General features: G+C 37.7%; 1 protein-coding gene across 2 annotated transcripts in view; it reads right to left on the reverse strand.

Moving 5' to 3' along the window:
- Window positions 1-25,370, reverse strand: part of fhit (fragile histidine triad diadenosine triphosphatase) — a 557,602-nt gene that overhangs the window by 496,037 nt on the left and 36,195 nt on the right. The window contains exon 2 of one of the 2 annotated variants that reach the window (XM_084743826.1): window positions 1,140-1,211. The exons of the other annotated variant lie outside the window; for it this stretch is intronic. The gene's annotated coding sequence lies outside the window, so the exon portion shown is untranslated. The remainder of the gene's footprint in view (window positions 1-1,139; window positions 1,212-25,370) is intronic. 2 annotated transcript variants of the gene reach the window in all.

Raw genomic sequence — 25,370 nt, forward strand, 5'->3', positions numbered from 1 at the left:
ATTGTTAGTTGCAGCCCTACATACAATCACACTTTATAAAGTCCAAACTATCCCTTTAAAGTGTGTTCAGACATAACACAAAATTAATTTTATGGCACAGAGCTGTCATCTAGGCAGCACATTTTGAGACAAGTTATGCAAGATAAAAATGTTTAAGGCCAAACATTCTCACTTATGCTGGGGATTTATGAATCCACTTCATAAACATATAAAGATGACAGGAAAAAGGCTAGAGGAAAATAACAGAAGGAAAATTGTTTGTGGTGAATTGTGAGATCAGTCAGTCTGAGACGAGCTCAAACACTTTCACAGAGACACTCAGCACACACACCCACTGTGTGCGCACCAGTAGCTCGCTGCAGCTAATGTCTGCACAGTCATTCACTGTCTGTTTAAGGCGAATAAACACAGACTATATCAACTGTCCAGTGGTCAAAATCTATACGACAAAAACACACAGAGAAAATCCTGTTTTCCCTCAGCAGGCTGTACCAGGCCTGCGGATAAATCGTCTGGCAGGGCCTCGTCTCCACCCTGACTGTGTCTGGAGCGAATCCCTGCCATATTAAACATTGATTTTTGCAACGCATCACAGATTATTTCATTTTGGTACCAAAACAGGATTTTTATGAAACATGAACCTGCAAACGAAATGCATCTTGTTGTTATTTCATGCTTTCTGATGAATCATTATGGGTGTTCAGTCTTAGTTTCAAATATGGTCAGAAAAGCTCAGTATCAGGCCTTAGCTTTTCAGAAACAGAACAACAGACAATTCATGAAAAAAATGTAGAATTTTAGGGTTAGGATCCTATGTACACATTAGTAAATGAAGTGTTTGAAATTGTTTTAATTTGAATTCAAAATATTGTATAAGTCCAAGCAAAGGAAAAAGAAAGTTCTTCTTCTAAACATATTACACGTTAGAACATAGCTTGTGAAAACGTGAAAAGACTGAGAACTATGTAGTACTGAGGAGTTAAACTGTGGCTTCATGATTTCAGTGTTCATGATTTTTTGGGTGGACCTGAAACACGACTCACTGATGTGTCAGAGCCACGGTCCCCCAACATTATATATGCCCCACAAACTGACACATGAACGACACTGTCTTCACGAACAGTCAGTTATAAAAGTACCTTCAGTGTTTCTCTCAGTCCAAATTAGTCCAGGAGTTCACTTCAGCTCACTTCAGTTCCAACAACTAGAACCTGAAAAAAAAAAAAAAAAACCATCGTCATACATTTTGTGATCATTCAAATTTGGCTGGGTGGTTAATATTGTTGCTTTACACAAACTTCAAGTTTTTGTACACTTTCCTGTGTTGGGTTTGAAGTGGGCATGCTATTGGACTCACATTTTTTACAAAAAAAAATCCACAATTAATTCTGTAAATCAATCGTAAAAAAAATCCACATTAATTATTCCTCCAAACATTAAAGCTGGTTCCTGTTCCTGTTACAACTAATATGTCTTGTCTGTGAAATTAGACCAGTACACTGTGACATCTTGGACTTGACACTGTTTATTGTCTACAATACTGGTTGTAAAATCAAGAAAAAACAATTGAATAATTATTCCTCCAAACGAAACAAAACCTCTCTGCTCTTGTTGAACCTGCAAGAAACTGAAGCTGACACCTTTGACTCCTCAGACTCCTCTCCTTTTTTCCATTTATGTGTATGCTATATTCAGTCTATTGTCAGCCCTCTTCAACAGGAACTGAAGCTGCCGCCTTTGTTCTCCTCAAAGCCACCAGACTCCTTTGACATAATCAGGTATTTTACCTCAAAGAATGTGGGAGCTCCTGGTTCACCGCTGCCTCAATCCACAGCTGATATTCCTTTTTTTTAGTTGACTAAAACATGTTTTGCTGCTGACCCTGTCCACAACTGTACTGTAGGAAGATGTCAATCAAAATGTGATCTGCCACGCATATACAGTCTTAGAAAATAGTCTAAACAGCAAAATTTGCTGTTTTTAGAACCGGTTTTCTAATAGTTATGAATGTTTATTTTGTTTAATGAGAAACTCAACTTTTATATAACATACATATTTGAAAAACTCAAGGAGCAATGTCTCTTCCCAGAAATCATGACCTGGTTGGTCAAAATAACCCACAGACCTTGTTGTGACCTTGTGGTTCTTTCTGCTGCAGACTACTGGAACTACTTTAGAATCTACCAGAACTACTTTCTTTCTAATAGAAGCCGTGTAGCCGGGTCTTCGTTTCTACAGCACCACATGCCAAGTGCCATTCAGTCCCATTACTTTGGAGAGAAGACAGACATCTCTACAGCTAATATATACAAAACTCTGCAACTCACACCACAAAAATGTAGATGAATAAATAGCACTACTGGCTAGGGGAGAAATATGTATTTTGGGGTGAACTGCCCCTTTACACACGGAACATGACACTTCCAGAGATGTGTTAACTGCTTGTATCATCCCTCCCATACTGAACATGTGTGTGCTGGCAGACAGATGGTCCTGAAGAAAGGAAGGGCAGCACGAGCTGGTTGTTGCACCTACCAAAACAAATGCATCATTTCTATGCAAATTGGCCATATACCTCAATCTATCACCAGCAAAGGGCTTGACACCTGTTGTGAATATGCATGAGTTTATGGCAATTAAAAGCAGGAGAGCAGTGGGAGGAGGAGACAATGATAGCACAGGCAGGAAGAGCTACGGGCCATTCAACACTACGGAGATGTAATTCCTCTCCTCCACACCACTTCACACAGCTACTTTATTGGTTTTGTAATTGAAATCTTCTTTCCCCTTCAGTCCTTCCAATCCAACTCCCACTCTGCTGCTTTATTCTACTCAGGCTGGGTAGGTGTGTGCTGCACCTCTGTGCACACATTCATCACTTTCACTCCACCCAGACTTTTCAAGCAAACACCTGTGATGACAAACTGTAAATAAAATGTCGCTACTTAAACACAGCGACTATATGCAAAAACAAAGTCTTGTCATAACAGGAAACTTTTGAGATTTATCGCAAAAGACTGAGGGAAAACCCACAGAGCTGTGGACACAACTGCTGTTTAAATTCACATTAAAGCCTCTGGGAAATGTGGATTGAATGCATACACTGTATCAGGTCAATTTTTCTCATTAAGCAATAAATGTGCATAACTATGAGAAAACCTTGTTCAAAAACTGCTCATTTCTGAAGTGTTTGAGCGTTTCAGCTCAAGTTTGTCTGACAGCTGCCTCAGGAGTCCCAACACAGAAGCTAAGTAATGTCCTGCTGTGGACCACTGTAGCAGCAAAATATATTTTAGCACCTAAACAAAACAAAAGTCAGTATGGGATGAAGTGTATGCTATATTTCAAATATGTTTGCTGCTTTACTGAAGCTGCCATCTCTGCTCTATAGCCACCAGACTCCATGGAGAGAAAATTTTACCTTACAGTTACTGTTTGACTTTGGTGTTTGAACATGTTTCAGGTCTGAACCAACGTTACTGCAGATCGAGGCCACAGTAGACCAACAGCTCCCGAGTCCTGTAAGGGAAAATGATTTTTTTCAAAATTTTTTAAAAGAGTTTTGTGGCTGTGAAGACAGCACAGACGGCAGCTTCAGTTCACTGTTAGTAAAGGCTGTCAAACAGACCAGTAAAGCAGAGAAATGTTCTAAATGTAGTGTACACTTGAACCAATATTGGCAGGTAGAATCACTGTTTGTGTTAAAGGAGTGATATAACCTTGTTGAGTTGCTCAGACTCAGACAGCAGCTGCAGCAGCAGGACAAGACAAGTTTGGTTGCACCAGCATAGCAACTGACGTGGTTTTTTTATGATTGGTTTGTGGAATTAATTGTGTAATTTTCGTCACAAATCTCTGAGCACAAACATGCCCAATTCAAGCCAAATACAGGAAAAAGTCCAAAAACTATAATGACAATATTTCAAATATGGATTAATACTTTTACTATTATGTACATTAGGCCCTAAATGGTTAGAAGATTGTTGTGGATTTAGGTTTCCAGATGCTTTAAAGGATAATTCTGGTCTATTTCAACTCTTACCCTTCACTTCTATCACATATTAATATTGTCACCAATGTAATTGCAGAGAAGAGCCTGGCTATGGTTAACCTTACTGCACATACTCTATATTCAGATTTACATAATACCATTGACAAGAATCTGCATTGCAGAAAAGCCAAAGCATATAAAGGTAATAACAGTATATCAAATATTGTGATATCTCAATAAAAATGTCCCAGTACTTTACCATACTGTGACATGCTGTTATTTACTTTATTTATACTTATTTATACTTGATTTAGTTTTTTTTTTTATTTCACTTTGTAAAAGGACTGCTGTATAGTTTTTCTTTTTCAGTTGTACATACATCATTTATCATCATTTCATTTTATTAAAGAAGGAAAGCAGAAGCACTTTCAGTTAAAAGGAAAATCAAATTTCATACAAAAACAAAAAATGCTGCATCCAATTTATTATTTAGTAAGGGAATATTTTTTTCAAGTTGTAATTTTTCTTAATGTTGCAATAAATCACTTTATTGTGGTAATATTGTACCTTGGGTTGACTATAAGCATATTGGATGGATTGTCATGAATTTGTATCTTCTGTCTTCTGACTCTCACACCACCGTGAGGTCTTTGATATTTGCGGAGATAAATCTACATGGAATTTGGTATGTTAATTTTCCCCCTCAGGTATAATTGTAATAAGCTCTGATTTGTGGCACAGCTGTGTTGAACTACAGCCTCACTGAGCTTGTAGTTTCTCTATCTGTAGAATAACTGTAGAGTAACTTTGGGGCTTTTTCGCTGAGATCTAGGAGCATGCTGACAACAAGACAAAGACTCTGATAGTTCAACAAACAAGCAGCCCGGCCTAACCAGAAAAATGGCTGTACAGGTTGTTTTTGGAAGTGGCCATAGTAATTGTAACAGGGGCACAGAAATAAGTCAAGTGGCACAGTAGGAAGAGGTAGAAAGTCTGCATACAGAGGAGGCGGGGTGGATGGATGAAGAGACCGCTGTGTCCTGTGTGAAACCAAAAGTCAACGCTGAGTTATTTAGACTCAGCGTACATAAGTTACCACAAGTCAGTGGTTTCCAGACTTTTTTCTGGTATGCCACTTTCCAGAAGCCAAAAAAATTTGCATCCCCTCCCACCCCACATTTTTTCCCAATAACTGGGGATGGAACAGATAAAAAAGGATTCAAATGTTGAAATTTAGTGAAATAAAGGTTAGAATCAGCAAACTCTTGTTTGTTTATTTCTCCTACATACACCATATTCATTCAACTTTTCTCCCCTGGTCTTCCATGCCCCCCCTACAGTGGTTCCGCGCTGACCCCCAGTCTGGGAACACTGCCATAATGTAAGTCAAATATGTAGTTTTTTGTGTAACTTAAGTTATTGAACTAACAGTTATTTAAATGCAAACTGTATTTTTCCAAACCTAACCATGTAGGTTTGGTGTCTACACTTCCAAGGTCAAATACGATGAAGGTCTTATATGCCTGTCGCTGGTACTCTCCACAGTCATCAGGAAATCAGGAAAAATCCCTTCATTCATGGGATACACATGGGTTGTGTGGTTACCAAGTGATTTGTATAGACATTGCTTACACACATCACCACTCATAAAATCATTATGCTAAAATCACACATGTACTATGATAAAATCCTGTGGTGGGTCAGTTTACTTTCACACAACACATGAATCACACCAGACTCTGCTCAGAAGAGCTTCCATTTCAAGCTGTTTCGTTCTGCTTGTTCAGTCCACAGTTCAACCGACAGCTTCACCACCAGCACAAACGAACCACACTGAATGGACAAATGCACTTGAGCTCATCTGAACTGAACCACACAGGTTAGGTATGAAAGCAGCCCTGAAGTCCAACACAAACAGAGTTTGTGTACAAGTACAGTTTATTGTTCACTGATAAAAATCTGTGCCAACAGAGACAGACACTGCAAACTCAGTTTATCACATGAAGCCTTCCCAGCTATTAGAGCACGCAGAATGTAAGTGCTGACTGTCATTACTCTGTGCTTCGTCTAGCCTTTCAGCCTTCAACAAACACAGACACTCAGACATAACATCTGTTGGTTATTTTAACCCAAAAGACAAAGACTGATAGCTTGAAACTAATGATGAAATGAAACAAATCTTAATTTTCTTCTCAGTTTTTATTTTCTTTTTATAACACATATCCTTATTTATAGAATCGAGGTCTATCTTTATAAATTTGCATCTCAACCACCTAATGGTGCAAGATAATGTTCAAAATGGTCGCAATAATTTTGGATATGACAGGTTTCAGCATCTCCGGTGCAAAACACCAACAAAATACAAGGAGATGGACTGTATTTTCCAAAGGGAAAGGTCTTTCTAAATATAAAAACATAACATGTGAGTGGGTTTAATATGGAAACGGGAGAGTGGGGCTGGAAACAGAGGGGAGGGATGATGCACGACAAAGACCAAACCACAGTTCGGGATGTTCAAGCTTGCATGAAAAGAGAAAGCATCTTCTCCCGTGCAGCAGTGTGTGTGTGTGTGTGTGTGTGTAGTTTATGTGTGTGTGTACATGTGTGCATGCTCCTCATCATCAGCCAAGGTGTGATGAGAGTGTACATCTCAGTTAACTCAGCCTCTAATCTAATGATATTCATTGATACACTGGAGTGTGGCCCCAGCCTGCCGAGCAGAAAGTAATTAGTTACACTTTTAAACCCAAGCTAATCCTCGCTGACGATATGCTGCTTGTTTCCCCCAAAATGTATTGGCAGCTCAGCTCTGTGTGTGTGTGTGTGTATGTGTGTGTGTGTGTATGTGTGTGTGTGTGTGTGAGAGAGAGAGAGAGAGAGAGAGAGAGGGAGGACAGAGAAGGGAAAAGAACAACCAGGTATCGATGGATTTAAATGGTGAAGGGCCTTTTTACAAATCACAGATTTAAAATCTGTTAAAAAAAAATAATGTCACACCGATATGACCACACTGCTTTTGCTTCTTAATGTTTTATATTTGTTGATGCACAATCAGCACACTGCTGTCCATCTTTCAGTAAAATGTAGCTAAGTCAGAACTTCAGAAATTCTACTGTAACTTGCAGGTTAAATTTCTTAATGATATTTGTGATCTTGTATAAAATAAGAAATTTAAATCTTAATTTAAGATTTTTTGGACAAATTCAGAGGAAATAGGGGTCTGTTTGAGCAAGACAAAAACGCTTTTTCAGAATTTGTATCATATTACACATTAAGAGGAAGTCACTGTGCCTGAGTCTGTCTCTGACAAGTCCAGAAGTAGGTGGTGTTGAGTCTGAGCAGTTGTCTGTCAGTGAGTTGGTATTTTCTAGCTAGTTTTACACTGCAGAGTCCACGGTTTTCCTGTCAGGAGAAGAGCAGGCGCTGGCTCTCACTCCTGGGTGTGTTTTGTGCAGGTGAAGAGGCGGGACTTCACTGCTGCCTCTGTAACTAAAACGGGGGTCTGACTGCCTGCTGACACTGATCACACAAGCACCTAACAAACAAAAGTTTATCAGGGAACTGTCATTTAGCTCCCGTCTCGCTGTGATCGTTATTTCTCCTACCTGTTCTGTTCCTGGTGTCTTTGATGCCTGGTAGGCTCATAATCATTAGCTTGTGGTCCATCATATTTATATGAATATACATTTTCAGCCTATTCAGAGTTTTATTTGCATTATTCGAGGTCTGAAAACACTGCATTTTGTTTTTTGTTATTTTGACCAGTTGTCATTTTCTGCCAATAAATGCACTAAATGGCAATATTTTAATTTCAAATTTGAGAGAAATGTTGTCAGCAGTTTATAGAATAAAACAAAAATGTTAATTTTACTCAAACACACCTAGAAATAGTAAAGTAAAGTTTTCCTTTGGAAAATCAAGTTTCTACATCATTTCACTAAACATTGATTTACTAAGGCTCCAACCTGCAAGTTACACGCTAACATTTGTACTTCTAACAAAGCTAGTGCCATATCTACTTTCGCATCAGTGCTTATCGACTGATGACGTTCCAATTGCCACTAATCCAGCCAACTGATCCTTTCACTCTCAATGAAAAATGGCAGTGTCTATCAAGAATAAAACTAAACCAACCAGAGAATTAGATTAATCTATAGCAGAGGTCTTCAACTGGCAGCCTGTGGACCACCACCAAAGCCTCCTATCTGGCCCACAGAATGGCCACTGATTAAAGTGCTGTATAAGGTTACTGCTAACACAAAGCATGTTACTAGTGAAATAAGGGGTGATTTTTATTTTGGAGTAGGAAACAGGAAATGCAACACTGACCATGATCACTTACAAGAAATGCCTCTGCGAGACAACGATGGTTTTCAGGATTTTTGCCGGCAGATAATTTTGAAATACTGCAGCCAGTAATGAACAGTCAGGAGCCATAGTGATGACAACCTACACAAACCAACTCATCTCACTGCGTGCTGCTGTTCACACACTCATGCAGTACGTGGCATAAAATCAGATCATGTTTCTTCACAGAATGATGGAAAGAGACCAAAGTGCATGACTTATTTATTAAACTGCAACTGCATAATAACTCCTCAATGAACTGCCTCTGAAAGCATTTCTAGTTAGTTCTAGTTAAGTATATCATTATTATGCAGTTCCCATATTTTTCATGTTTTGTGTTTTTTATGCTGTGTACCACCTCAGAAAGTACTGAGCTTTCCAAGTACCACCTTACTGTTTTACGCCATTTGGTGCAAAGTTTAACACAGCTGCTCGATTTATTCTCTCCCTGAGCTGTACTTCTCTTCTTAATAGTTCCCATTTGGAGGTACTACTTATGTTGCCCTGTAAGTTTCACTCGCAACTACCAGTAATCATGAATGACATGTATGATCAAAGTGAAACATACAAGAAAACTTATTTCAGTACTATTTCACTACATTTCAGTGCTCTCATGTTTTCATTTTGTAGTATTTTGATAATATTGTATGTTTTTTATTAATTTATTTCTGACATCCTTCCACTTCCCAACAGGGAGAGCTTGTGTACCACCAGTGGTCCATGTACCACAGTTTGAGAATCTAGGCCTTAGACAAATGCAGTTGAAAACTGCTGCTGTAAACATAATTTTAAATGTTAACAATGCATTTATGACTAAAATGCAGTTGCAGTTATTAAATGCAGAAAAATATCTCATCTCGTCTATCAGTTCTTGAACCAAGTTCATTTAGTTCATAAGTTAAGTTTCAGGGAAATTGAAAATAAAGAAGAAAAAGAAGAAATATGAGTTCTGGACCTGTTAATGTTCATTCATCTTATCTGATAAATAATGTTAATGTTAATGGTTGTCCTGTCATTTTGTAAAAGTGGTCCCCACACAAAGAAAGTTGAGTATCCCTGGTCTACAGCAACAGTAGCAGATCTCTTCAGATTGTGACTTCTTAAAGGGACAGTTCAGATTATCTGAAGTGGGGTTGTATGAGGTACTTATCCAGAGTCAGCACAGGTAGATGTAGTTCAGCTGGAGTGCAGTTTTTGTTTCTCCAAGTGAAGAAATAAAATATTTGCAGTTTGCACACTCAGGCTTTTTTAAGCGCTTGAAATATTGAATCATCTTTAAATTGTGTGGCTTTGATCAGACAGAGTGCAGTTTTTGCAGTTAGAGGCATCTTTTGTTCAGTTGTTTTGTTTTTGATGAAAAAAAGTATGATGCAGACTCAGAGTCCCCAGAGAGACACACAGAGAGAAAGTGACTGCTGTGTGACATTCTCTGAAACCGTTCATAAAGTCAGTCTAACATCTGACCATGTGCTCAGTTGACTAATGGCTGTACACTGTAAGCTCAAATAAGTTAGCAGCACTCAAATCCAAATGTTTATGCTGTAAAAACTTAGAAAATTGTGGCAGTTGATTTCCTCATTTCTTTTATGTGCTCTTTGATTACAGTTTCAAATATTTTGAGTAAATGCAATTATTTTCATTCACCCTGATCACTGCAATAATTAACAGAACTGAATAAAGTTTAAGTATGAAAACACATTATTTCATGTCCTGAAAAACTCAATATAGTAATAAATAAAGTTCTTCATTCCATTTCATTTCTTAAAATGTTTGTGTTTTAAATTATTAATTTAAAATAGAATTGAAAATTATGAGTTTAGTTAATGTAATTCTAGAAAAATTCTACTGGCACTATTTTCAAGTTAGTAGGACTTCTAAAGAAGTTTCCACCATCCATCCATCCGTCCTTCCGTCCATCCATCTCCAACTGTTTATCCGATGTTGGGTCGCGGAGGAAGCAGTTCCAGTAGGGGACCCCAAGACTTCCTTTTTCCTGGCCACATTAACCAGCTCTGACTGGGGGACCCTGAGGTGCTCCTAAGCCAGGGTGGAGGTATTAACACCCCACGTAGTCCTCGCAGTCCTCGGGTATTAACACCCCACGTAGTCCTCCCCATGACCTCCTCTGAGCTGGATGTGCCTGGAACACCTCCCAAGGGAGGCGACCAGGTGGTAAGTGGCTCCTTTCTACGCAAAGGAGCAGCAGCTCCACTCTGAGTTCCCCATGGATGATTGAGCTTCTCACCCTATCCCTAAGGGCCTGCCACCATCCTGAGAAAACCCATTCTGACCGCTTGTATACGCAGTCTTGTTCTGTTGTCATGATCCACCCTTCATGACCACGGATGAGAGCTGGAATGAAGACTGACCAGTAGATGGAGAGTTTTGCTTTCTGGCTCAGCTCTCTTTTCATCACAACGATGCGGTAAAGGAAACATAATACTGTTCCCACTGCTCTGATTCTCCGGCCCATGTCATGCTCCATTGTCCTGTCACTCAAGAACAAGAGCCCAAGATACTCATATTCCCTCAACTGGGGTAAGGACTCGTTCACTACTTTTCATTATCCTACTAATGATTTGAACATTTGGTTTTACAGCATAAAGTTGGCACTGTAGGAACAGTTGCTAAATTACCTAAAACAAGCCATAATTTAAGCGTACACAAAAGTGATGCATGGATGAAGAAGAGACCCTCACCTCTACCAGTCCCTGTGGGTGATATTACCTTTACCAATGAGAAACCATCATTATGAAAGCGGTGAGAAAAGGCTGTCTGATGCTGAGTTAAAGCAGTGAAAATAAGCTAAATCAAGCTAATTTAGCGGGGATCTCATACAGCATCACAACAGCTGTCATTACATGCAAACATCACACACAGCTGTGGCTTTTTCCAGCTCCTGTACCTGTAAACCATCACCATGGTGATATCTCCCTCATTATTACTAAACATCAGCAACATGATCAATAAATGATTTATAGAGCTATAATTAAAACAGACTTTACAAAGCGCTTCACAATTCAGGATCAAATGAAAAGATCATTAACAGGGAAGTGATGTTCAGAGGAAAATAAAAAGAATCATTACATTCATCACTGGTTTATAAAGTTTAGACACACACCTCTTAGTAACATTTTACAGAACACTGAGTGGACTGCTAAGTAAGAACACAATTAGTGAAACTGGCAAACAACTGAAACAACCTCTTACTCCAGGTTACATCTCTCAGCTCATATTTCACATCCATTTTATCATTTCATCTGCAGCTGTCTCTTAAAAACTGAGTGTACTTCTGGTCTGAAATCTGCATGAGGTGCTCACACACAAATACTAGTTTGTGTATGTGAAAAGGTGTTTGTACATACACATGGTTAAAACATCTGGCTAGGGCTGCAAGGCACAATCAGTACAGAAAGTACACAGGTATAAAGTCAAATTATAGCATAAATTTGCTTGATCAAAAAGCAACATGATAATAAATTACAACAAAACATTAAAAGCACACATTTAAATAATAAAATAATAATAAAAATCATGTGTTGCTAAATTTCAAGATATCTGACAAAACAGGCCAAACAGGCTGCATACAGCAGCTTTAGGTTTAGCTTGTTTGTAACAATTCACTGCGGTGCAAACAACAGAAGAAGATGAGTTGGAAACTGCCATTATATGAACATGGTTCAGGTTTGAAAAGTTCAACAACATTAAAAGTTCAACAATCATGTCAGATGACAGTGGTGGTAATACTTGAGAAAAGGTTTTATATTTTTTTCTATTTATTATTCCACTTTCACACATTCATTTTTCTTACTCCTCTGTACTATGTGAAATATGTCCTGGTAATACTGTTAAGAGTAAGGTAACAGCTGCCATGCAGTTCTGCCCAACAAAGGAAAAAGGCAGTAACTTCATTTTTGGTCAAATATAATTTTTGTGACAATTAAGACATCCTTTGCCATAAAGACAAATATCTTCTCTCAAATGTGTTTTATTTTGGAGAACATAGGGGGTAAAAATTAGAGTGCAACTGCAAAAAGCTGCAGAGAAACCACAGCAAACCAGTGTAACTTCAATTAATGTATTCTAACACATCAAATATCTGCAAGAACATGGAGAAATATGTCAACAATGTGCATTATACTGCTAATATATAATAACAGGAGAGAAAAATATTAAAATAGAAGCACAGAGTCAGAATTCTCAGACTCACTTTAGACTCTAATAGATTGCATTAAAATGAATCAAACAGTATCATATTTTATCAGAAAAAGTTTGATGGTATTTAATTTTTTTTTTCTGTTGCATCATATTGCCTTTTATATTTAAGATTCAAATTTTATTTTATTAGAATATAAATATTAGTAGCTTCCATTGCTCAGAAACATCCCAAAACCACTGAAATAATTTGATTTTAAAAGTTACCTGGAACATCAAAAGCATTCTGTAGTATAATAATAAATGTTGTAAATAAATAATGATAATAATGTAAAGAATAATAGCATTGTTTGACATCATTATCAGACTGAGGATTTGATCATATTTGTCATTATTCTGCTTTTTAAAGCTAAAGTGATCAGATAAAATGGAATTTGCTGCCTTTTGCTTTGGTATGATCCAATACTTTTTGGTATGCTCTGCAAACGCAGAATACAGGAACGTCCAAATAAGGTCAAAGGTCAAATCAGAGGTCAGGATTAATATGTAGGAACAATAACCTGATATAAAACTATAAAACTGATACATATCCAATTATCTGCCTGCAACTATTTTTGTTCGACAACAAGAAAAACTTTAAAGTCATTTTTCTCAGTTCTGCACTCTGAGAAGTTACTGACTTTTTCCTTTGTGGAGCAAAGTTGCCATACCAGTGTTTTTTACCCCTGCAGGACAGTGTGGATTGAAATTCAACACTAGAAGTGCAGAATTCCAGAACTACTAGAACTGCTGTGAGCCATCAATTTGACCTTTGAATCCCAAATTCTATAATCAACCAAACTCATGATGAATACAAAATTAAGAGATAAATGCATTCATCCTGTTATTCTTCCTGTTACCTTTTAAAACATGAAATAACACCAAAATGTAAATTTAAAAAACTCCAATGATTGCATGTATTCACAACAGTATCTTTCTGTGGCGTAATAATCATCAGTGATCCTGTTGACTGTCTCTGTTTTGTGATGTGATTTTGTCTTTTACGTGATGCAGATCAGGAACCTGCTGTAAACCACTTTAATTGTAACTGATTTTATCATCTGTAATGTTAATTTTTAATCTTTTCTCCTGTATTATAAATGAAAAATGAAAATTAAGTGAAAGATCTTTACCTCACAGAAATAACAAAACCATTTTGTAATTATGTGATCTTTATCTAATAACAGCAAAATCATAATAGAATTTCATTCTTGGCAATGGTATTATTAGTACATCAATACTGACTAATGTTGATTTAATAATGTTGATGATATTATTTTTTATTTCTTCTGATCCCTCATTAGCTCTCACTATCACAGCAGTGCACCTTTTAGAAAGCAGGAGTGGAAAAAACAAGAGCCTGTTCATTCTGCCTAAATGTACTGGATTTGTCTGTACTTGTCTCATTTATGAAGGAAGCTAAAATGTCCTGTATTGTTTTTATGATGAGAGGAAATAAGAACAATGAGATGGTCTGTTAACTCGGCCTAAATGCATTTATTTTTTATTTGACTTGATTTATTTAATTTTGATCATTTTAAAAAATAAAAGCAGGAAGAAGCAACATGCTTGTCTAGCCCTACCCCAATCCTAATCTATACTAATCCATCAATAATCAGTCTATTACATAACTCCACTCTCCTCCCCATCAATCAACCCCACATTTACACCGCTGTACTTCTTAATACCTGATCAACATTAACCCATATAAAAAAACACAAAATGAGAAAAAATGATGGCAACAGTATCATCCTCAGTGTGCAACAGCAAACATTCATTTTTAATTATTTCTGTGCCTTGAGAAAATAATTCCTTTGTTTTTATTTTTCATTTACAAAGATAATATCAGATAAAATGATTTCAGGTGATGCAGAAATGGCAGTCAGCGTTCATTTTAGAGATGCACCGATTTAAATTTTCCTGGCTGATTCCAATTTTCTATTTTTTAAGGGTCTGACCTGCTGATTCCAGTTTTGGCCGATTCAGATTTTGTCTTTCTAAGAACTACAAACATTTTTGCAACTGTTCTTGTAAAAATTAAATTAGATGTTCATAATAATACATTGACTATTAAATATTCATTAAATATTATTTTACATTTTCTCCAAAGTCCTCCAGGTTACAGTCAGACCTTATTATAGTTTTGTTTTAAAAGATTATAAATAGGAGGAAAGCGCAGATCACTTCGTTAAAGAGTAATCCAGACAGATCAAATGAAAATGCATTAAAAAGAATAAAATGACAGTTTTCTTAATGGATTGATATACTGATCTACTTGAGATAAGGAGATATCCTGTGCCATTTGAAATAAACATAAACTGCAGACTGAAACTGTTCAAAAGATTTTAAGTGTCATAATCATCTGGAAGGGCTCATCGCCATCCACAGTTTGATACATTTTTGTAAAAGTGAGATTACCAGTTGGAAACAGTGTTAACTTTTGTAATTAAAAGGCCCATCCAAAATTAAAATCCTGGCGCCGTGCTGCCATCCATCCATCCATCCATCCATCCATCCATCCATCCATCCATCCATCCATCTTCATTAATCAATTCACTCACCAAGTTTGGTCTTGTACAACCATGTGGAGTATCTACAGTCTGACAGCCATGCTGGATCAAAGCCAGACTGACGGTGGTGACCCGTCTGCGTTTTTTTACTGCATGCTTTGGTTGGAGGGCTGAACAGGTGTGTTTGGGTCTAGTCGTGGCGACGTTAACAGGGGCAGGAGATTAACAAGCGCTGTGGTCAGAGCTGGGAGAGATGCTCTCATTTTGGCTAACACTGGCCGTAGTGCTACCTGTGCTTCCCGCCTCGCCACGTACGGTTCGTTTTAAAAAACACCGATATTTTTGCTTGGCGGGGCGAATGGTTGGGCAACCTTCGGTTATCCATTTACAACTTTTGTTTGTTTGTTGTTGTTTTTTACCATAACGGTCAGAAACTCTGTCCTTCACTCTCTGAGTGCGGGTGGGTGTGTCTGTACCAGTGTATGGGTGTATGCTGTGAGAGAGGAGCAAGGGAGACCCGCCCGTCACAGAGGAGAGGAGAAATACATTGTAATGAATGTAATGAAACGATAGCAACGCATTTGACTCTGAAATCGCACAAATTAGAGTTAGCTTATTTAATTTGATTAAAAGAACACCTGTTATAGGCCTTTTTAAAATATACATTAAATAATGAACTTGAATTTCTGTATGAGGGTCCTGTTGGGAGGGCGGGGCGCCCTGCCAAATACACTATAGGGGAAACGCTGTATCATATCTGCCTAACGGCACGAAGATTGATCTGACTTAATTGGAAACAGAGGACTGCACCAACACATTCAAATCTTTTGAGGGGTGTAATGAAATACTTGGTGCTAGAGAAAATCAAATTCTCTTTGAAAAAACAAGAAAGGAAATTTGACATAATTTGGCAGCCATTTACTGACCTTTTTACTTTCAGTCATTTGAATCAGTCCTTGGACAAGTGTTTGAGTGGTCTCTTAAGTGATCTCTAAGACACAGGAAATAAAAATAAGGGTTATTTTAGGGAACAGAGTTCTGAAGCACCTCACACACTTGTTTTTTCCTTCTTTTCTTATTTTTTAAGTTTAAGGTAGTTACACACTGTAAGTTTGTAATGTAAAGTAATACGTGTCTTTTTGTGATGCATACTTCCCCTTTTTGAAATCTCTTTTGAATATAAAATTTAAAGACTCTCTACAGGTCAGGTCTACAATTTATATATAGTCGTGTGTTATGTCCTACATTGTAAGTCCTATTTTAAGGCTTCATTTTATTCCTCTCTTGTATTTTTATTTATTTATCATTTATCTTCTCTTTTTTTTTTTAACTTACTCTCAGTTCAATTTATGTTATTTACAATATTAACATGGAACTTTATCTGTATATGTGTATGTGTATGGAGGTAGATATTTGTATGTACGGTACTTTTCTATCTGTTCAAAAAGACAATAAATACAGTTAAAAAAAAAGAAATACAAATTAAATACAAGGACAGCCCTTACAAGAGTGTAAATATAATAAATCAGTATGACAAAGCAGTAGGCTGACATGTTTCTCAGTTGGGTTTGTTCAGTGTGAGCTCTGACAAACTAGATGTTTTTTGGCACTGAGGCATTCATCAGAGCAGACAAATATGGCATAAATATTCTCCCCTTGAAACTCTCAGGTATTGTGTCCTGCGCCGTCAATAATGTCTCTTTAGGCCTTTTCATGCAGCACAGGCAAACATCTCAAGGATACAGCCAGATGGAATGAATGATATATGAGACTGGCAAAGCTTTTGTCCAAGAACTTCTCTGACTTCTTTCCAAATAGACTTGTTTACAAAACTCTGAGAGTAACTGCTGGCAGGGCTGAGGAAGCTGCTGTACAGCAAACAATCACTAATCATTAGTCATGCCAAGAGAGAGTGCTGAGAGAAACACAAACTCTGTGTGTGTGTGTGTGTGTGTGTGTGTGTGTGTGTGTGTGTGTGTGTGTGTGTGTGTGTGTGTGTCTGTGCGAGTGTGAGTGTTCTAAGAAGGCTGAAAAAGGTCCAAAGATATGAAGTCCATCCTGAGCTGACCCCCTCCCCCTACTGGTGTGTTCTGGTATGACTTAGAAAGACAAAAACTGTGGCTCTGTCCTCAAGAGCTACTTCATTAAAACCCAGAAAAAAAACAAAAAAAAAACATCACGTGATGTTTTGCTTTTAGAGTTAAACAACCTGAAAACAGTTCTAGATTTCTATTCAGATAAATAAGACATAATGGTGATTGATATGTCCAATATCAGGGTGATGGGTAATCCACCCCCAAAATGTATCACTTCAATCATAATGTTATTTTGAGCAGGGGTGGAAGTAACTAATTACAAATACTTATATTACTGTTATTTTGGGATACTTGTGTTTTTAAGAGTAGATTTTCTAGTCTGTACTTTTACTTAAGTATGCATTACAAGATGTAATCTACTTAGTTACCTTTAAATCATAGTTGAGTACTGATAAGAATTTAAATTAATATCCAAACATTTCATCTGCATTTTAGTAGCCAATCAGGTGATCTGATCACAAACAGACCAATGAAAACAAAGACATACAAACAAAAAACACAACAAAATTCTGCAAAATGCAGCACAGATTTGGAGTAAGGATGTGAATGATTTAGCAGTAATCAACTGATTGCCGTTAAGAATTTAACCAATTAAAAATGTATTCATTAATATTTAATCAATAGACATGACAGTAACTGCATTGAGGAAAATTAAAGTTAGACTTATAAATTAGAGTTTTCAACTGTTGGTTCAAGAAAACACACAAAATTTGCAATCTTAGTTTGGGGAGATGACTGCAACATCAATGGTTAAAAGTAATCAATGCTTTGAGTAGCTTCTGCAAAGAATACTTTGTATTTTTACTTAACTATTTTTCCAACACCAGTACTTTTCTTGTAATATTCTAGCAATATAACAGTACTTGCACTTGAGTACAGATGTTCAGTACTCTTTCCACCACTGATTTTGAGACATTGGGTAGAGGATGTCAAAGAATATTACTAATGTTCTTCAAAATGAGAAAATTCTGAAGATTCAATTCAAGATCCACAGATTATTTGATTATTTGTCACATACATGCATATATTGTACGAGTGCAACAACAGTGGAACGGGAATCCCAACTATTTAAACAACTGGGCAAATAGCAAAAGATAAAAAGTATAAAGCTAAATAAAAGGTAAAGTAACAAAATGTCAGTGTAATCAAATATTAAAAATCTGTACACAGGCAAAAATAACAAAATTGAAGAAAGTGTTATGTACATAACAAAATCAAGGTGAGAAAAATATGATAGATAAGAAACAAAAAAGTTAAAATGCAAATACAAAAACTGCAAGACAGAATTATTTCCTGTGTGTACATGTATGTGTATATGTAAATAAGATACTGTTTTATTTGGTTTTGTCACATAATTGATCCTATTCAACTTTGAATTTAATGAATTATCTGTATAGTCTTGCAGGTGTGTGTTGCATGAAGGAACAACATCTCTCATTTTGTTGTGTAACCCTGTGTTGTGTAATGATAATAGATGACCCGGATACCTTATTGCAGTGTTCAACCACAGACTATAGACTGTGCACTATATAGTGCCCACAGTAAACCTGTGGAATAAAATCAGAGGTGATGATCCCACAAATGTAAAGTGCCACCTTTCACAGATGCAAAAGTGACAATTATATGACAATAAACCTGTCAGTGAGGAGCCAAAGTCACAATGCATTGTTTGTCCAAAATCTGACATTACTGCTCACTATGGAGTCAATTATGTAGAGCTTTTTTTTTTTTTTTTTTTTTTACTGGGAATGTCAAAGATTAGATGCTGATCCGTAAAACACCAGGAACATTTTTAAACAGTATGCATGTCAGTCTAGAGGTTAATTTGCACCCACAGACTCTGCTAACAGATTTGCTAGCTTGCAGTCCGATGTAAAAAATGAAGTTCAGTGTGGGAACATTTTTTCCAGAAAGGAAACAAAGTCAAATGTAAATTGTGTGACGAAGCTGTAGCACTGTGCTGTACTGCCTGGCTGCCATGTTCAAGAACGGCTCACCAAAGATCATGTCACTCATAGCCAGTGAGAGAAGTGTGATGTTGCCAATCAGGGCAGTAGATGGTGACGGATTCAAAAAGCTAGTTTGGTACCTTGAGTCTGCATGCTTTCAGCCAATGGGAGCAGAACTGTGACTAAACACAGTGAAAAACACTTTGAGGAGGAGGAGCCACCTTCGTATTATTGGCTGCAACTTTGCTGAAAATTGCAACAAAAATACAAAGCCCTTTTTTCCACAATACCTTCAGTCTGACTTTCCCATGTTGGTGAAAATTCTGATAAAAAAAATATGCTAAATTGGTAGCACATCTGCTTAAATTTCTAACATGTAATTAATAATTAGTGAATGTAATTAATTTTACCTAAATATTTGAATAGAAAATATATTTTTTTAAATTTGTTTTCAACAGCTTGTGACCCAGTGACTCCAGATCAGCACCAAACATTATTAGGCCTACCACAACTCTTTTTATTGGATTTTAGTGCTTCATCTATTTTATGAAATAATTTCAGTATTTTTCAGCCCACTTGATGGGACCTGTTCTTTGGTCACACTGGAAAGGTATTTTTCTTCATCATTCTTGTCTTGTTGTTTATCAATCAAATCGAAATAGAGCCAGGAGATTAAAATGCATCACAACAATCTGCACAGGAGCATTACATGTTGATTCCCGTACAGAATTAAACAGTGACATTTGCCATAATCGTTGTTTTTTTATACTCTTATTCCATTTAAAATTTAAATCCCTATGGACACTTTCATCTGTCAAATCATGATATTGCCACTTGAGCACAACGTGTGCACCATGCATGCCACACATGTTGCTTTGCCACCTTTGTCTCAAAAACATCCAGGGAAAATTCTGCAAAGAAGCTTAACATAACTTTGACATTTTTGCAGTCTCAAACAGACTGAACCTACAGCTTATAACGCCTACGCTCATCATGTTTAATGAGGTAAGATCAAACAACAAAAAATTAATGTGTTAGTTACTGCTTTGTGAGTGTGTAGGTCTGGAAAGCAACATGAACAGAAGTTGACAACCCTTTTTCATACAGTCCCTTTTTAGGAGCAGTCTTCCTCTGTCTCCTTTGTTCTATTGAAGAGGCCTTCTGTAAAATATCCAGCATTTCTTCATTCACCGCCTTCCCTTTTCAACAAACTCAGCTGGGCTTGGCCTCTGGTTGCTATAGTAACAACATCTACTGCTGCTCAACTAAAGAACACAAAAGCCTGTGTGACAAAGTTTTGCCGGCCAACACCTGGTCAACCAGCACTTTTTCACTCAAGTATAAATTAGCCTAATAATGCAGGCTTCACCAAAGGGCACACGGTGGGGTCACAGCAGCACCAGTGCAGAATACAGAAATAGAAATGGGACACCCTGAGTGCTCGCAGACCCTCACATCAGTGTGCACATTATGGCCGCTCGACTGCAAGGGTGGAAACTGGGACAGGATCCGTCAGTCTCAGAGGAAAAACTGATTTTCCTTCTTTCTTTCTGTTTGATTCCTCCCTTTACGTGCTTAATGTGTTGTTCTGCTACACAGTCTACAACAGACAACACCATCAGCATCATCAGCACTGCATCAAGCACAATACCATCCATTTCACCTCCTCGTCTGGATATTTTTTTTTTCCTGCCATCACACATCGGACTGAATGACACATTTGGAAGGGACTCTCAAATGTACATTAGGATTGAGAGAGGAAGAAAATGACCCAGTAGGTGAGTTTTTATGCATTACAGGTCATTATACGAGCGGCCTGAGAGCCACTCAGCCACCATTAACCAAGATGAGGGACCAACGGGACCACTTCCTGCCAGGAAGTAATGAGAGAAATGTGGAGTGCATGTTTAGGGCTGATGGTTTCAGATGTTCCATGTCTGGAAATTACTCCAAGGCCACACTCTGGACCATAGCACTGAATCCATTTATAATGCACTGCCCAGAAGTAATTTATAGCAAAATGTGCTTCTCTGCTACCTTAAGTGGAACTTGACTTACATAATGTGCTATATTGTACCGTCAGGGTCACTGCATATGCAATGCACTCAACATGAGCTCTGAAACAGAACGTAGGCGTCTGGAAAAATGCTGTCAAAACATCTAAATATTTGAATGAATCCCAAATAAAACCATGATTGCAGACACTAATGAAACAAAGAAATCAAACACATCAGCCTGAGCATTATTCAGTACAGAGACAAGTCAGACACATCTATTAATATAAATAAATCCTGCTGCTTTTTTAATTTTAAGGATGAAAACAATTCAAGTGTGACAGCTCTTCCCCGTCAAACACATCCTGACTCACAGACAGTGAAAAAATTATTTTATCTCAAATATAAAAGAGGTTCATTCAAAGAGGTTTCAAAGAGTTTCAAAGAGGTTTTGTTCATTTGCTTAGTCTTGTAATGTGACAATCCAGCTTCACTGGTCATTTTACTGGCCATTTCCTTATTAATACTCCTTATATGTACCTAACATGGGTTGAAACTGAATGTTTTGCTTCATCAAAGGTGTCCAAGAATGCCAATGCGGGCCTGTCAGCAATCAGATATATGAAATAAAATAAAATATGGATGTGTTTCATCAAATTACCACACAGCAAACACCAGGTCATGTAACATCAGCATATGAATACTGCGCACAATGCACACAGAGGGAGGAGGTAGTCGAACAGTCTGACTGGGGATGCTTGAGGAGCCAGTTAAGTCAGCTCCTAACAAAACTTCTTCAGGGTGTCAGTCAGTATTGTTTTTAGTTTGTCAACCACACATCAATGTTCATCAACAACACAACATCACTGCAGACAAAAAAACAGCAACAGAGAAATCAGAGCAATCAGTCCCTTCCAGAAAACACCAAATCCAGTCCATTTTTTAAGCAAAAACTCCTAAAACAAAAAGTCACTTCCTGTTTAACAGCTCAGTTCGGTTCAGTTCAGTGCAAAAATAAAACAATTCAACTTGATTCAAAAAGAAAACAATTCAGTTCAATTCATTTAAAAAAAAGTAGAAGAAAGAAAAAAGAGAAAACCAAAATAAAGTCATGGATTTACCAAGGAGTCATTCTGCAGGACGACAGCCACATGGATGAAATGCAGAGTTTTATTTTTAGGCAAAAAAGAAAGACGGACATCAAAAAGGCTCTCTGTCTGACAGGACGGCCTCACAGCATCCTTGTTGAACAGTGCGCACCATCTTGGCTCAGGAGTGGAGGTGTGTCAGCGAGGGAGGTGTGTGTTAGATGGAGATGAACTATAATAACCTTCCATTGTAGTGATAGCTGATTGCCACAGTAGTAGGGGTTAATTACGGCCTAGAAGCTCATTGGGTATTTTTAAAAATAAGGTGTGTCCCATTTATTTCATGTACTATTCCAATTCTAAGCAGGCTGGAGTCTACAGTGTGAGTCTGTGTGCTTGATGGGATGCTTTTTGTTGAACTACATTGTCCCTCAATGGCGTACACAGGAAGTGCTTCTTACAGTACGAAACAGCAGAAAAAAAATGTGGACATAACTGTAGTGACACACATCAAAAACAAGAGTTGCATTAAATAGTCTTACATTCTCTTTGTGATGTTTAATTGCTGGTGGAATTAAAAGTCACAGTTCAATCTATATATATCAGTTGCGCATTGTTTGCATGGCACACCATCATTTCCCGTTAGTGCAAAAGAGAAAAAAAGACTAATTTCGTACTGGAAAATCAGCATGGTGTGACAATTAGCATAGAGTGCTGTATGGGTGGCTGTGGCTCAGTGAGCGGGGTGCGAGGTTAGTTTCTGAGTAGCAGAGGCACCTTTCATGATGTGTGTGTGAATGGTTTACAACATGTGTTGTGCTCTGGGTGGTACAGCTTACTGTATACAATTAGTATTAGTATTATTATTGAAACCAAAAGCATGACTTACAGACAAACAGGTTAAAATAAAAGTCCAAGATTACTTTGTTCAGAAGATGGATAAAGGCCAAAACCATGCAGACAGTTAGTAGTGGACAGTACTTACTGTGTTGGAGTCAAGAGACCTGGAATGTCAAATGTTTTTTCAAGGAGGTGGAAGTAGACTGCAGTTGGGTTGAACTGGGGAAGGGGACCAAGAACCACAGAGATGAGATCAGAAGGCATGACCAAAAATTTATAGTGACCACTGTCTTTCACTCACCACCCACTCTGGTTTGCACAAAGTGATGTGTGGACTGCCAATGAATCCCTGACATACTTCTCCATGGCCATGGTTACCAAGGCAGGCAGAGAGAAGATACGACGGCATAGGTGGTGAGGGCCAGGAAGGAAGGAAGGAGATCAATGGTAAAGTCCAGTGGACAGAGAAGAGGTAAGGACATGGCCAGTAGATGAGTAAGTGTACAGAGACAGTGGAGGGCACGAGGGAGTGGCTGGATCTTGTAGTGTCAGTATGACTAAATGAGTAAAGTGGAATCTTTCAGTGATGATCAGGATCTCTTACTTAAACAGTATGAGCTTTGTTTGATTCATACTTAAACATGAGCTCCAATGCTTTATTGGATTCATAATTAAACATGAGCTTTGATGGATCTGAATGATAATCTGCTTTTTAATGCCTTCTCATCACCGTGGCCTTGTAGATACTTGAGTGCCTTTAAGTAAATACATTTATTTATTTTAGTCTTCTACCATACACACTCAATAATGAGTCACTCGGAATGATTTCAGCAGTTGTGTCTCACTGTTTTATACAGGGCTGTATTTCACAAGAGATTAATCAGTGGTAATACAGTACATTTCCTGTTCCTGTCAGCCCTGAATAACTTATGGATAGATTTGCAGGTATACATCTTCGCTCATTACATCTACTGTATATGTATATTTAAGCTAAAATTATTTTTTGTCTTTTGTCAATAAAAATATGGCAGATAGATGAAGATTAAGGCTTAAGTCATTTCTCCCAGTTTGTTTTAACATGTTTTGCATGGGCTATCATACATTAAAACTCAGTCTATGTCTATAGACTTGAATTTGAAAAAAAATTGCATTTTTGCAAAACAGCATAGTGCCAGAAGTCAAAAACAAAGAAAGTGACCGTCACCAGTAATCAGATAAATCCTCTCTAAGTGCACTGACAGTCATCTGCACAATGACTAACAGCAAAGTGTTTACAGACAGACGTTAGCAGTAAAACACATCACTAAGTCATGCGCTCATCTTTGTTGTTCGCTGCAGATCACTCCCTCCCCTCGCACAGTTTTATAGCAACCTTGGTGGGTCACTAGTAATTATATATGTGCCTTCCTCGATATAAAAAAAGAGAAAATGAACAGTGCACAACATAAAGCTGGAGGGCGAGCAATGACGGAAGCAGTGCAGCATCCTGTTTGACAGATTGCAGCACTGTCAGCTCAACAATACCTAACAGCCCTTGTAGAGAGAGATAGAGAGGTAAAGATCAATAAGAGACTCGGGGGTCAATTTCAAATCCATGTGCATGATATTATGTTGACATGAATTCTCGTGTGTGTGTGTGTGTGTGTGTGTGTGTGTGTGTGTGTGTGTGTGTGTGGACAGTGTCATGCCTCATGGTGCAGATCTGTGTGGACATCATGTGAGAGATAGGGAGAAGCAGAAAGCCAAAGAAGTGCACTGGGGGGAAAGATAACAAAAGAAGACCATCCGCCTGAACCATATCATGATTATTTAATGTGTCATACCGATGTACTGTAATCCCCCACAGTATTGTGGACAGTTAATCACTGCTTCTAAATAAGGTGGAGTTAGGGCTGGGCAATAATTACCTTTCTGCAAATTCTCAGATAAATATTGTTTAAGATATATATTTTTAAGAAAGGCCTGGTGCAATAATCACTCACATGGTAAATTAGTTTAAAATATGTAAAATATTATCATAATAAAGTAAATTTCCATAGTCCTGATGCCATCACTATAACAACACAGAGGGTTTTATTTTAATGGCACAAGTGTAATGAAATGAAAGTCTTGGGTGCATAGACTGTTTAGGTGCCTCAAAGAGGACCTGCTCTTTGGCTTCTTGTAGTAGCAGCACAAAGTAAAAAGTGCTTGGTAAAGATGGATATAGATTAAAATGTGACCCAAAAAGACACCATTTACACCATGTTTTTAGCTTAAATGTCAACTGTAGCCTCTCAGACCTGATCTGCATGGATTCACCTGAAGCAGGTACACAAGCTCTGCAGCGTGGCTGCAGCAAAGAAATGATGTTCGTCTTCT

This window comes from Lutjanus erythropterus, chromosome 2, assembly GCF_056507025.1.
Source record: "Lutjanus erythropterus isolate fLutEry1 chromosome 2, fLutEry1.hap2, whole genome shotgun sequence".
NCBI lineage: Eukaryota > Metazoa > Chordata > Actinopteri > Lutjaniformes > Lutjanidae > Lutjanus > Lutjanus erythropterus.